The sequence below is a fragment of the Cloeon dipterum genome, chromosome X (genome assembly GCF_949628265.1).
Source record: "Cloeon dipterum chromosome X, ieCloDipt1.1, whole genome shotgun sequence".
NCBI classification, from domain to species: Eukaryota; Metazoa; Arthropoda; class Insecta; order Ephemeroptera; family Baetidae; genus Cloeon; species Cloeon dipterum.
Window position 1 is genome coordinate 8,968,041 of NC_088790.1, and position 14,475 is coordinate 8,982,515.

Consider the following 14,475-nt stretch of genomic DNA (forward strand, 5'->3'; position numbering starts at 1 on the left):
AGCGTCGAGAGTTCCCCATATAGAACAATCGCCCAATTAAACTATTGTAGCTTTTCATACTTAATTAAATCGGTGTTAACCAGTTTTTAGCGTGTGTCTGTGATCATAAATCGATCAGACAAACTATACAGCTTCAAGTAGCAACCAAACAATCGGTTTTCCGCTTATTGGTAGCGGAATGGTGAGCGATTTAACACCGGGTTTTTAAGGGAGGAAAAACGTGTTCGGCCACTCCGCTTGTCTTCTTGAATGTAATCTCTAGCAAATAGTATATAAAATAATGAAATTTCTGACCAGATGTGTAAAGGTAATGAAAGAATACCAAATTTTACTCACCTGAAATGCTTGCTCTTGATATTATGTATGTAACAGTGACAATCTGAAACAAATAAAGAGAAAAATAAGAACAAACTCTAACAAACTTTTTAATTGGTCTGCCTTTCTAGCTGAAGTTTTAACTAGTTTCGCATCCCACAGGGCTGCAAAGCGAGTGTCGGAGGTTAGAAAAATTTCAATTCGCAAAGAGTGTCTGGCTTTGGCAAATTCTGTGCCTTATAGTTTTGTTTATTTTACGAGACGTCGGTGTGTGTATATTTTCAATTTGCGTGTGTCTGCTTTTTACGACGAGTTGCTGTGCTGATGAAAAAAGAGGAGGCATTAAAATAATTGCTTCCATATCATCTGTTCCGCAGCGAGGACGTAAAAAAGCTCAACACATCCATCTCGAGCAACGCCGCCGAGAGAAGGAAGGGCTCATTTGCATATCTCTCTCTCGCGAGCGCTGCAAGAGACGAACGAAACTTTTGTTTATGCCATCTCGTGACGCGTGCCAGCCAGCCCGAGAAAAAGCATGCGATTGCATCTCGTTCAGTTAAAGAAAGTAGAGCAATAAACACGCCAAGGGTAAAACTTGTTTTCACGCCAATTTGCGGGTGCAATGAATAAATCTCCTTCGTTCCCTCTCGAATTAGTGTATGAGAAATGAACTTTCACGCTCGCAAGGAATGAAATGAAGATGGAGTGACCTACATTTTCAAAGCTATTAAAAGCAAAGAGCAATTAAATGAGGAATTGCTGCAGGAGCGAATTTTAATGGCTGGGAATTTCAATTAATGAATCTTTTGCTGCTTTGAATTTCTTCGTTAAAAACAGAGTGTTTATTGAGAGCGCTATATAACAGGGATTGATGTTGATTACGATTGCCTGCTTTGTGGGTTGATAAAAACGTGGGATTACCTATTTACATATTATATAATGAAAATTGTGATAAGCCGCCTGTCTCATGAACACCTGTTTGTTTACGGCAAAGAAGGCTTTCTCCCAATTTCAGTCGAAAATAGCAGGGGCGTTGAGTAGATTTTATATATACTTTCAAAAACTGGGTTATATTATGAATTTTTAAAATGCATCTCCCCTCGGTGGGAAAAATCCAAAAGAAATTCTTTTGCAAAATGTTGTGTCCGCAAATAATGTAAGCCAACCTGCACTTCATACAATTAAAGTGAATTCAATAGTGGGTTTGGATTTCCAAGATTCAAGTTTATTTTTCGAATCAGTAATGAAATTTCAAATTAAAATGGACGACACTCTTCTGTCTAAAATCATGAAATCTAGACTACCATACAAACAAGCTGACTCGAACTTTTTCATGCATGATCGTCGTACTAAATTTTCTCCCTTTGGCACAGAAAATTCATTCAGAACCACATACATATATATTAAAATGCCTCAAAAAGATCCTGCGTTTTTTCACCCATGCAATGGTTTGGCCAGTACTGGAAGTCGGTCTTTTTCACAAATACATGTGTTCACACGACACGCCTGCCATGGCTTTCACTTTTTATTTTGTAAAAAGCAAACAGTATCATGCAACTGTGACGAACGGCGTTATTTATCAACTGTGATTTGCCTAATGCATTTCACCATTTTTTTCAACGCGATACAAATACCGTACCTTTTAAGTGACATCAATGGGAAATTGTGAACGCCTACTTTTTTAATAATATGTCTGTTACACACTTTCGTGTTAAATCAATTGTTCATTCAAATCGAAAATTTGTTTTAACCCCTAGAGAAAGAAATAAGAAGCCGTTGACAAAGAAGTGAGTGCACCACGGTGGCATTGAAGCTGAAATAATTCTCGTTTTGGAGATGAAGCGATTCCTGAGTCGGAATGGGTCAGACACAGCCCCATTTGGCAATTGCAATCAGTTGGAGTGGACGTAAAGCAGCCGTGAAAGCGCGTTCCCGGCGGCGAAAACGGCCCATTCGCGGCTGCCCTCGTGATTTGTCTCGGGCTGCGGACGCCAAACGGACGGGCGGAGGAAGCAATCGGCAATATTGCCGGTCCCCGAGGCCCCCGGGGCGAAAATTAATCGCGGGCCGTAAATCGCAATAATTGTCAGCGGCACCAAGGGCGGATTGATTTACGCGCGCACCTGAGAGTGAGCATTGTTAATGGGGGTGGTCCATCGGTCGGGAGGGTGGGCGGGCAAGGGTCAAAAGCCCCTCGGGGCCGCTTCGTCTGGATTAAGGCCGCCGTGTGCGTCATTAGCGAATTGCATGCATGCACTTGCTCAGTGCATCCCACCGGCTCTGAAACATACACTTCACACATGTGTTTTGCAACGCCGCGCGGCTGGAGCATCCATAGAATGGCTTTGGATGGAATTGCTGCTGCATGCACACGTGTTTGAAATATCACGACCTACGCTCTCGTGCTGTGCCATTGCATTCCCGGCAGCGAGACAGGTGCATGGTTATTAAATTGTGCGGTTTTGCTGCGCAGCGCACTTTGCATCCGTACAAAACAAACACGCTGATGCAGTTACCTTTCAGCCCTTTCAGCTTATGATTGCGTTGTTCTCTGAATCATTAAATATCTAAAGCAACAGTTATCTTGTTGATTAAACATGCGTTCACAGCAGCTGAGTTGATTGCAATCCAAATTACTGTGTGGCTTCGGGGTCGAGTTCCTGATTCCTGATAAAGATGAGAAAAATTTAGGAAGCTCTTGTAGGGCGTGTAATTGCGTACTCAATAATTTAGAACCGCAGGGAACGCGTCTTGCGGCATTTTCTGTTTCGAACAAGGCGTGTCAAAATACAGCCCTCGACAGTTTCTGGTTATATTAAGGGCAGAAGCGCACCTGTCTGGTGAATTTTCGATGGGCTTTGTTATTGAATTAAACCGGCGTGGCGCGACTGCTGCGCTGTTGCTGCTGCGGCTTTAGTTGGGTTAATTTCGCAGCGCAGGCAGGTTGCCGCGCACTCGCGTTATTGTAATTAGATAACACTTTGTGTGCGTGCGTGGGCGTACGACAGTAGCAATGGTGTTCCGGCGCAGCCTGATTGCTTATTCGTCGCGTCCCCCTACTCTAATCGAGTTGGCAAAACAATCCATACACATAATAATGCAGACGTTATTATTCGGATTTGTGCAACACCTGCTGTCGAGATTTTGCCTTGTTCAACTTTCGGGGAGGAGGGAGGGGACGGAACAATTGTCGCGACATTATAACCAAAGTGGGTGGACGATCAATTGAGAGGATTACAAGCAGGGCTGGTAAAATGGTCACACACTTGGCAAACGCACTTTCCATATGTGACTACCCCCAAAATCCTTTCAGTATCTCAGTGGAGGTTGAGATGAGTCTATATAAGTGTTCAGCTTTTGCAATTCTGATGGTTAGAACACGAGATTTGGCGGTGAAAATATTAGAGTAAAAAAAATCTTGTTTTTAGGGGTTTGACCTTTAACATCATCTAGCAAACTTTTAACGATCCAATCCTGTTCACTTTGCCATTTTTTTCAACATCATTCAAATTTTATTTAAAAGTTATAACAATTTATTGTCTTAATTAAAGAGTAGTTACAAAAAATTCTCAAAGAGAAGTTGTTTCCCATAAAATAAGGTTGGGTAGAGAAAAAATCGCACCGATATTTTAATTTAGAGTGGTATTAGAATTAAAAACAAAATTACAGGATTTAATGTAATTTTAATCTCAATTTTCTTCCACTACTGGTGTCCAGAAAGGGTTTTTGCGAAAAAGGTGTTGAAGCAAATTAGAGATTTTTCTCTAGTTGCAGTAGAGGAGGAAAATTTCCATTTGCTCGCATGGATAGGAAGTGGAATTTAAAATTTGTTCAACGAGATCAATAACATAATCAATTGGAGCTGAATCGGTCTAGGCTACATTCCGCAACCTCCCGTAAAAACAGGTAAAATTGGAATATCAACTTTTATATCCTAAGCTGAAAAATAATGAATGAGCACGTAACTCATAAATTCACACAACATTGTTACTCTGTAAAAAAATGCAAAAGTTGTTAAGTGACAAAAGAGAGAGTTTTAATGTTCAAACCTTCCATTCTGATAATAATCAGCATGAGAGTAAAGGGATGCATGAATTGGCTGAAGGAATGTTTGAGAGAAGATCATACATCAACCGGCTAAAAATCCAGTTTTACCGGCCGCGAGAGAGCAATCTGGTTTAGCTGGTACGGGCCACAAATTACTCTTAAATTAGCTGAATGCAATTACCGGGACAATTTAATTAAGCGAGCGGGCGAGTCCCTAATCTGCTGTTGGCGGAAGTAGCATGCGCCTCGGCCGCTCTCGTCGTGTCTTCCTTTGAGCCGCACTGGATAATTAATTAACACGCCAGCCACCTGCCGCGCATGGCAGCATGATTAGTCCATTATTGCATCCTAAATTAGAGGGTGAATGCAGTGCAAGCAGAGCAGGCCAAACGAGCTCGTGCTTGAGCTCAGCAATTATTTTAACGTGCCTCAGATAAGTCAGTTTCGCGTCTCAGTAAAATAAAAAATGCCGAGCATAAACAAGGAACGAGATCATGGAAATAAGAAAGGCCATAAATGCAGATAGAGAGGAATAACAACCGTAAAGCTCATTTTTACAGGCGGAGCCGAGATAAGCGGAGACGAGCACGGCCGTATCATATCTAATTTAAATTTACGGCGGTGGACGGGCAGAAAAAAAAGAGACGGCCGCCCAAATCCGCCTTGATCTCTGCTTTTTGCGGCGCGCGCGACATAAATTCCGCCGGCCGCTTCCTTTTCCTGACGAAGAGAGGTGCGGCCCTCTCTCCCGAATGTCAAAACACGTCCCTCGGCGCCGCGCAGATGTGCCGACAATGGCTGCTACTGGACGTTTCCATTCAAAAGAGCTGCCACCGCGCTTCAACGCCGCACAGCGACTCGCACAAAGAGTATTATGCATGTATATTTAATACGCGGCATGCGTTTTGTCGCCGTGCGAACAGTTCAAAAGATTCAAGCAGATGTACACTTCAATGGCAGCTCTTCTGAGTAACTTTTGTCCAGATGGTTCAGTTCTTGAGCACAAGCCACTGATCAAAAGGATTGATTTGTGTTCAAGTTACATGTAAGAAAATCCTTACATCGGCAGATACCATTTTGTTCGTTTGAGGAAAGTGAAGGGGAAAAATATTTTTTTTGTTTTCTAAGAAGAGCTTATTGTTAGGGCACCCATTGCTGTCGATCATTCTGTTATTTCCCTAGTGCTCCTCATGAGCAAACAATCCGCAAACTTTCCCTTTTATTTGATTGGGGCATTTGAATGGCGAAATCGGAAGAAAGGAGCGTCAAACAAGTTTAACAATGGTTAGTCGAGTTTCCTTTTGTCGAGGCTGGACCCTCACAGTTGGCGCGCAGGAGTGGAGTGTATCAATCCTCTTTAAAAGTTGGCGAGATGAGAAAGTTTCGGCCCAACCAGGCCACCATTTGTCATTTTAATTCGGTCTTGGCCCTTTCTTCTCCAACCCTTTTCCGCTCGACCGGCCCGAGAGAAGTCGCTCCTCTCCGCGTACATTATAACAATCTGCATAAAATTACAAGGTCTTGCAGCACCCACCTAGTCCGCGTCTCGGCTTTTGTGCGCGAAGGCGGTATTTTCGTGGAACAAGCTCATCGAGCAGCGGATAAATGTGCACCGCGGGAGAGCCCATCAGCCTGAGTGCCGGAAACGGCTTTTAAACAGAGAGAGAAAAGAAATTTCTCCGTAGAGCACTGGAAAAGAGCACACACACGCATCGCCCTTTCGAATTTATTCGGCCGACATGCTATCGCTCGTTGCATCTAAAAAGAGCAGCGGAGGAAAATTCTCTCTCCCTCTCCGTCGACTGCAACTCAGTGGCATTTCGTCTGCTTGAGCTTTAGAGATTGCTCTCGGCTTATTTGATAGTTCAATTTTGCACTACTTGCAGGATTATTGTCCGATTCTATGAAAATTATCAAAGGGTTCAAATGAAACTGGAGGATTCTCTCCGCTCTAAGACTGCGATGAATGAATTAAGAAGATTAGGATTTGTTTTGTCCGTGGCCTTTTGTCGGTCGATTCTCTACCGGCTGTTGCTGCAATAACTATGCATGAAACGTGAGATTATAGGCTTGGGCTGGCCACGTTGTGCTCGTAAAAGAGCCGCGCGCAACACTAATTTTTGAACATTTGCACAAAACACGCGCTAATTCCGTAATCATACTTGTTAGTATGCAGCTGCGGCGGCGCTGAAATTTATTATCCGCGAGCAACACGGTCGTGATGTGCTTAAAATGCACTTGCGGCTCAACGTCGGAATTCCACGGAGGGAGTGCAAAAAGCGCTTCGGAATGCGTTTTGGGAGAGTGCCGTAAATTTGCCGAAATTCGCCGAGAGTGGCGACGCTCATTACCGCAAGTACGCTGGTAATTGCTTCGCTTGTTCGCCGAGCGGAACATCGATGCAATTACGTGGAAAGCAACTTGAATTTTTCCTTCGATGTGAGTGGGTGCCTCTTTCCGCTCATAATATCAAGCGAAGCAAATTATTGCTGTTGGCATAATGATCCGTGTTTACGTCGCAGAAAAGCAAATTGGATAGCTTCTCCAGTGGCAGAATATTACAGTTCATCCCTCTCGAGAACCTTATTATTTCTTATTTTATATTATTCAGGATGCACTCTGTTATTTGATGGAGCATGCTTTAACCTGATGGTTTACCCGATATTATTAAACAATAGAACCATCTTGGTTGCGTTTTGTTAGGATAATTTTTAATTTAATCCTAGTTTGATTTTGTAAACTCTTTAAAGGCCATCATTTCAAGAACCATTTAAAGTTAATTATCGATTCAATCGTAATGTTGTTGCTATTTTATTACCGCAGTGGTGCACTGCTTTGATAATAACGTCATCAATTGAAAATGTGCAAGCAGTAAAATGACACTCAGCGCGGCAATAAAACGCGAAAATCTGTTTCGCGGATCCAATTTCGGCGGCAGGGCGCGATTTCGGGCCATATTGGAAATTTAGCCCGGCGACAGCTCGTCGTTTACGACTTCAGCCGGGAGATGCAAATTTCACTCGTGACTCTCGGACGGCAGCAAACTTGATCTAACTTGAATAATTGCAATCTCTGTGTCCGGCCGACGTTGTGTGTTATTTCAAAACCTGCTTAGCATGCGCCGAGTAAAATTAAACTCGCTGCCCGCCACGGCCACTAATGCTAAACAGATTCTAATGTGATTAGCATGCCGTCCGTCTCTGTGCTGACTATAGCAAAGTTGCGGCCAATTACAAAAGTAAATTATGTATGCCCATGCCGCGTTTGATCTCGTTTGCCTCCGGTCTGATTACCCTGGATTCGGCTCTCTCATCACGGGATAATCACACCTCTCGCGTAATTAACGTGTAATGCGATTATAAGGAAAGTTTTAATATTAATCTGGCGAGAGATATGGTTTCTTTGAGGCGAAATTGTTGAGAGAAAATAAATTAGGAATAATGGATTTTGGAGTGACTGGCTAAAGTAATTTTCTCCTCCAAGAGCCATGAACGATTAGCGTTTTTCTTTCCCGTATAACAAATATTAATTATCACAGTTACAATCAATGCTTACCCCGGTATAATCTTCGGGTCTATTAGTTATTATAAGCGTCAAATATGCGCACGACATTATGCTCTAGGCCGGAGAGGTAAATGTGACATAACCGTATGCGTGCGCAGGTGAGCGGTCAGTGAAGGTGTATTATACAGGGTAAATGAGAAAAGCTTATCATAAAGAATAGCGACATCTATAGGTTAAAAACTGAGTTAACGCCAATAAGCGGGAACCGCTACACCCGCACACAGATGGTCAAAGGCTGAGGAAACAGATATTTATTTTGAGCATCGAGCTTTGATAATTATTGTTTAGGTGTTTATTCTCACAGTTTGTCAAAGTACATTCATGTTATAACAGGTCAGTTTACAAATAGGAAGAATAATAAAAAGAACTTTTTTCTAAAGAAAGTTTTAGGTCTGGCTCAAAAATTCACTGCTCTGCTTTGCACAGAAATTACAATTCAACAAGCTCTCTTTGTGTGTGTGCATCGGAGTCAAAGAGCCGAAAAATCTGATTTCAACGGTGCAGGAGCTTTGAAGTGAGGCTGTGAATAAAATTTGCGGCTTTAAAGGGCTGCAGGTGAAACAGAGCCAGCCAGGTCGAGTTCATCAATGGGTCGGGGTCGGGGGGCTGCAAAGTTGGTCTGAAAGCCTATTATGAGGGCTGAAAGGCGCCTCGAGGGCTTTGCCAGCGCCCCGGCACGTATGTGTGCGGTTGAGCGCCGTGTGTATGTGTGTGTTGTGTGTGCGGTGCGGACGCTTGTCGAGGTGGCAGACACCACCGTTCGCCCACCTCCATATACTACATCACACACATCAACAGCAGCCATGGGGGTGAGCCAGACAGAGAAGAGCGAGTACAGGCAACGTCTTATCGCTGCTGAGTGCCAAAGCCTGTTTGCGAAATGTGTGCTCGCCCGCCGAGATGGGCCGGCTGCGATTTCTCGTATCGCTTGTCGGCCAAAGTGCTGTATCTCGCCCCAATGTATTGCTCTCCGTCTCCAGTTTGTGCTTTTCATCAGATATATCTTCCATCACAGTCCCTTTCTTTTGCAGATTCGTCATTTGATTATTTTGGCCTCTCTGGTTAAGAAATCCTGCTTTGTTCCATTTGATTCTCTGTTTGTGGGGATGTCTTTGCTTGGAGACAAAACATTCCATGTTTTGAATTTCTCCTGACCACCGCAACATTCAAGGTGACGCAACACTCACGTGTGCCTCTGTGCGTATTGTGGAATTGTAGGGCGTAATTTCCTAGACGGCAGGATTAAAAAAGGGAAAATAAATCCATTCGTTTTGTGTGTCTTATCTATTATGTCAAATTGCCATGTGACGCCTAGAAGTTGTGATTAGAACTGCTCAGGAGCAGAGCAGTTCTGATGAAATATTGAAAATTAAAAAGTTCATTAACACCGAGGAATCTGCTTATAATTTCAACTAAAAATCCCAAATTATCTCCATCATTATGGTTAAACTTGCCAAAGAGTTTAATTTACAAAGCAATGTTAACAATTATGATTTGAAGTTATTCCAAAGAGATTTAACCACCGTCTTAATTTTATGTTAATCGCTCACTGCGTGACAGTAAAAAGCAAACTTTGTCTCATGAAAAGCAAGCTAGTGCAATTGCAGTGAGGACGAGAAAAAGTAATTACAACCCCTGCGGGGCGAGTTGCTTCGGAATTATTCAAAGGGCTTAATTAAATTCCGCGAGGCAGCTGTGTGCGCGCGCGGGGCTGCCGGGGGAAATGCAAATGTCGAATTCCGCGGGGGCCGCGGCAAAAATTGGACCACACTCTCCCCGGCGACCCAGAAACCGCGAGCAGAAACACCTCAAAAGCCGCCGCCGCACTCACACACATACATATTTCGGCATTCTACTATGCGAGAGCTGCCTTTGCAGAGTCCTGCGCTGCCGGCCGTAAATTATGAAAGCGTTGTGCACTCTGCGCGCTCGTCGTGTGGTGAAATGGAGCGTGGGCATTAGCGAATACCTGGCTGGCTAGCAGCACACACTGCATTAGATAGTAATGCCTGGCAGCCGGCTGTAAATACGTCACATAACTGACCTCATGCAGCGCTAAGTAAGACTCCGAACGGCGCATTAACGGGGCCCAAATGCCCTCGCGCGCTCGCTGATCTTTATTTAAAGCGGGCATTCCGACTGCTCTCTAAAAGCCATTTTATGTGAGGAGATGCCTGACTCAGATACACACCGAGAGGAAGGAAAAGGAACGGCGCAATTTCTCGACTTAACTTTGAGGTAAACAAAACTAAACCATCTTCAAACAGGTTTTGGAGAGGGTGCTAATGAAAATTCAAGGTCGATTTGATGATTTGGCTATTGTAGCCTGCAGGTAAAATTGAAATGTCATTTTAACGACGTTCCTGCAACTCAAATTAACCCTTACGATAATTTACTAACCCAAATTTATTTAAAGCTATTTGAACTGCTTTTTTATATTTTTAAACAGATGGCATTTTTAGAATCTGGATTTTTCCTATAATTTTAAAGCTTTTTTTATAAAACAAAGTATTGTGCTTTGAGTTGCTACAATAATTTGGTAATTTCTCTTGGTTTGCGTTTATCCCGATTTTGCCTGGATTAATTTTATGGCAAGGGTAAGGTCGTCTCGTCAACGTGGCCTGGCAGTCAGTTATTAACAGAATGCAGACGAAAATTGCTGCGGTCCGCTTTAATATTCACGGCAGCGTGTGCGAGATGACATCAATAAAAAATTCAGCGCAAGATCCGGCCCAAGTTGCGCTCTCGCACGTTTTGTTCCTTTTAATAAGGAACCCAGCCGCCTTTGCCCAGCCGAAAATTGCTGCAAATGCGTTCACCGCACCCGGCTGTGCGTGTTAATGGAAACTGCATAGTTGACGCCTTCGGTTGATGGAATATTTTAGTTCCAATCACTGGGTACAGTATGCTCAAAAATTTACTACCGAAGACAAAGTCCTTTCCTAAGGAGAATATCATGGTTTAGCAAAATGCACCAAATCGATGGGAAACTTTCTTAAGAGGCTTTTGCAATCACGGTCGTCTCATATTTCGAGCTCGCCGAGGACCGTGAGTGGTGAAGTAGCCATTGTTTTCAAGAGAGTCGGTCGCGGTTGCAAAATGGCCTCATCCCGAGCTGAAAGACGAGACCCTTTGCAAACTTGAGCCCTCTTCATCAGCCGACGCCCCGCGTCTATATTTCTGCTCCGCCACCAGCAATTTCTCCTTTCTCTTTTCACAGGCCGAGAGAACAATTCGAGTGTCACTTATAGCCGCTCGCTCGCACTTATTGTTGAGTCAGTGACCCCGAAAATTTGGTCCGCCCGACCTCCAGCAAAGTTTGCCGCATCAAACTTTGATTGGTCCGAGAGCAAAACTTCATCGAAGACCCTTATTATATGTATTCTCATTTCTGCAATAGTTTCTCAAACACAAATTAATGGATGCCATTATTACAGTGTGCTAATAAATTTTTAAATATCTGAAAGGTCGCATTTAATATTTATTTTTATTTTTGCCACCAACTATAAAAAGGGCGTTTAGACCAGTAAGAATCACGTGTTTTTTAAAATCTCTTTAATAGTTTTGCTTCTCCCCCACGTCAGATTCTCCAAGCAAGCTACTTGAGCGGCCATGTTAGAATTCCCATTCGAGAGATAGGCTATTTGTCGAACAGCCTGGTTGTGCGGGTTGCTCACTTTTTAATGATTTTCCTCTACATATTTTTTCTATCGCTCCTTGATCTTATCGCTGTCAAGTAAATTCAGGAACATTCATGAAGCAGAGAATGGGAATTTACAAAGCTGTTTTTTAAATGGGGGCGTAACCCCCGAGAGAATAAAAAGAACCTGATTTTGTGAACACAAAAATAATAGTTATTCTGCATTGATCGCTTGTCGGCGGAAATTCCAAGCTCAGGTTGATTGTCAGGGGAGAGTGGTGAATCAGAGGTGCATAAAACACTCTCGAGGACACTCTGGTGAGCAACAAAGGGGCAAAAGGAGTGAGATAAATGCATCGGAGCGCATATTAAGGGCCTCGCCGTCTCTCTTTTCTGCTCGATACGTCTGCCCTGGGAAAAGAGCGAATGTGTTTAGAGCACGTAATGGCTTTTTCTTTGACTCTATACATGCAAATGCATTCGTGTTTGTCCATTCAATGCACTTACACAAACATTATTCTTTGTAGCGCGTTGCTCTTTGTTCCGAATAAGACGCCGACCGGCTTTTGTGCGCTCGCTTCGGGCTTAATTATGCTGTATTTATACACGTTTCACTCGTCCGTTGTTTGCCATTGCATTTCTAGCTCTCTGGCTGGCTGGCAGAACGAGACTTTTTTCCGTCCGCCGCAGAAGAACAAACCATGCTCGACTGTTTGCAGCTTTTTCCCAGCACGATTCCCCTACGACAGCTCGGCCAGAATGATTTAGTTTGTCTGTTGTTCTAATTGCACTAACAGAGAGTGATCGTGACTATTAGACTTGGAGATCGAGAAAATTCCTTCGTGTGAAAGATCAAAATTGCAGACAGTTTGAGTACACATTAAAAAATGTTCTACTTGAGCAATTTATTTCTTGGACGGATAGATTTTTTTGCAAAAATAAACCTCTGAAGGGAAATGAATGGTTTCTCAGGGTTGTGCATTGCCGTGTAGGGAGAAGAATCGGTTCGCGGCACGAAAGGAGCGGCTCTCGAGTGCGTGTAATTCGATGCGCTGCGCAGGAATTATTTTTATCGGCCTGCCGTGGCGAGGCGTGCGTGCTGCCGAGTAATGAAAAGCTTTTCGCACCTTTTCCGCTGCTGTATCGGCCAGGCTGATTTATTTGCTCGTCTTCGCTCTTTTCTTCCTCTAGCTTCCGCGCATGGAAAATGATTCATTCTGCGAGTCTCGGCTGCTTAAAAATTTAAATCAATGCCTCTTCACGGCGCGCACACAGAAAGTGAAATTGAATTTTCCTCCACGGTGCATAAATTTCCAGACACGAAATTCAAATTCGTCTGCGGATATATTCGCGCTCGAGTTTTATGCGTCAGCCAAGTTAGTTGTAATTTATTCATTCTTCCTCCACCGTACACGTCTGTTTCTCCTCTGCAAAAAAGGCAAAATCTTCTTTAATGTCGCATTCTTTTCTTTTACTTTTTATAGTTGTACATGGTCAGATTTCTGCCAGATGCAAATGAAGTCATCTGCAGAGGAAAAGGGAAGCTTTTATTAAAAGTCGCAATTATCGAGGAGGAGCAGCAAAAAGGCCGAGGATATGAAATTCATTAATTACAACGCCTGATGGAAGCTAAAATATAATTGGCTTAATTTCTACTTGCGTTTCATTTCCCCCATCAAGTTATAATTTTCGCTCAAAAGTATAGAGGAAGTCATTTTTAAAGCTTGATAAGAAAGTTTCTAAAAATTGCCATTTTATTCTGGAAAAGTGCCATTCAGTTAAAATACGGATAATTTGAACATCCCTGCATCGATTGTTGACGCAGGATGACATATTTTTTCGTGGTACTTTGAAGCCACCGGTTTGGAGTGGACGGATGGCGAACATTTTTGCGGTGCTGTTGCGAGAGACCGCAAAAGAGCGAGAGAGTCTCTACGTTTGACTCTGACACATAATATCGGAAACCGATCGCAGCGATCGGCCCGTGCCGTGCAGGCCAAAAGGCACGAACACGAGAGAAGCGCACACGCCACTACGCCAGGCCTCTCGGCCCTGAATCACATGCCAGCAATCCCTGCATCGGCTCTTGCCAGCAGTGCTAATTTTGACCCACTTTGCAACCCCAGCAACCAGATGGAAGACAAACAGTTTTAGACTTGACTAATTTCAAAAAATTAAAAATTCAGTCAGTTTTTGGCCCCAAATTTGAGCCAATAAACTTAATGGAACGTTTCGGAATGGAGCAAAATAAATTATTTAATAGAAACGCCCATTCAGATACGAAAACAACGGGATGAATTTGCAATCCACGTCGAGCGTGCATATTCACGCGTGACTGGCTTTTCATATTATTGCGGGCCATTTGATTTTGGATACTGCTCATTGAAATTCTGCAGCAATTTGCCGCCACGAGTCACTGGTGCGTTCGTGGCCCCAAAAACAATTCGAATCGATTGCACCGGGCATGCATGATTAATTTGCCCACTACCAGCTAAAAATTATTAAAAAGAGTAATTTGTAGGCGCCATGTGCTGGAAAAATTAGGAAAAATTCGTCTCATGCAGACGTCGAGATCGTATAACGCGCCGGGAAATAAAATTAATATGATAATAACCGGCGGAGATATTAACGTTGATTACCCGGCAGCCGGGCGCGATATTTAATCTTCCGCGCGCACGTTTCATTAAACTCCGAGAGTCAGAGTGTTTGTAATTAAAAATGGCGAGGGGCGTCATTAATTACTGTGACACGCGTATAGCTGCTGAAATTAAATAACTTTTATGACAATCCGTAGAAGCAATCAGCGAATTGTTCGTGACAGTCTGGATTAAAACCGGATATTCACAGAGAATAAGGAACAAAGAGCTAGGAAGAATTTACCTGCGGTGCCAAAATTTCCATATTCTTTC

The 14,475-nt window shown here is 43.2% G+C and overlaps 1 protein-coding gene across 2 annotated transcripts in view; it reads right to left on the bottom strand.

Moving 5' to 3' along the window:
* The window catches only part of LOC135946578 (uncharacterized), a 70,076-nt gene that overhangs the window by 31,061 nt on the left and 24,540 nt on the right, over positions 1 to 14,475 (bottom strand). Inside the window, exon 3 of one of the 2 annotated variants that reach the window (XM_065494860.1) lies at positions 337 to 379. The exons of the other annotated variant lie outside the window; for it this stretch is intronic. The gene's annotated coding sequence lies outside the window, so the exon portion shown is untranslated. The remainder of the gene's footprint in view (positions 1 to 336; positions 380 to 14,475) is intronic. 2 annotated transcript variants of the gene reach the window in all.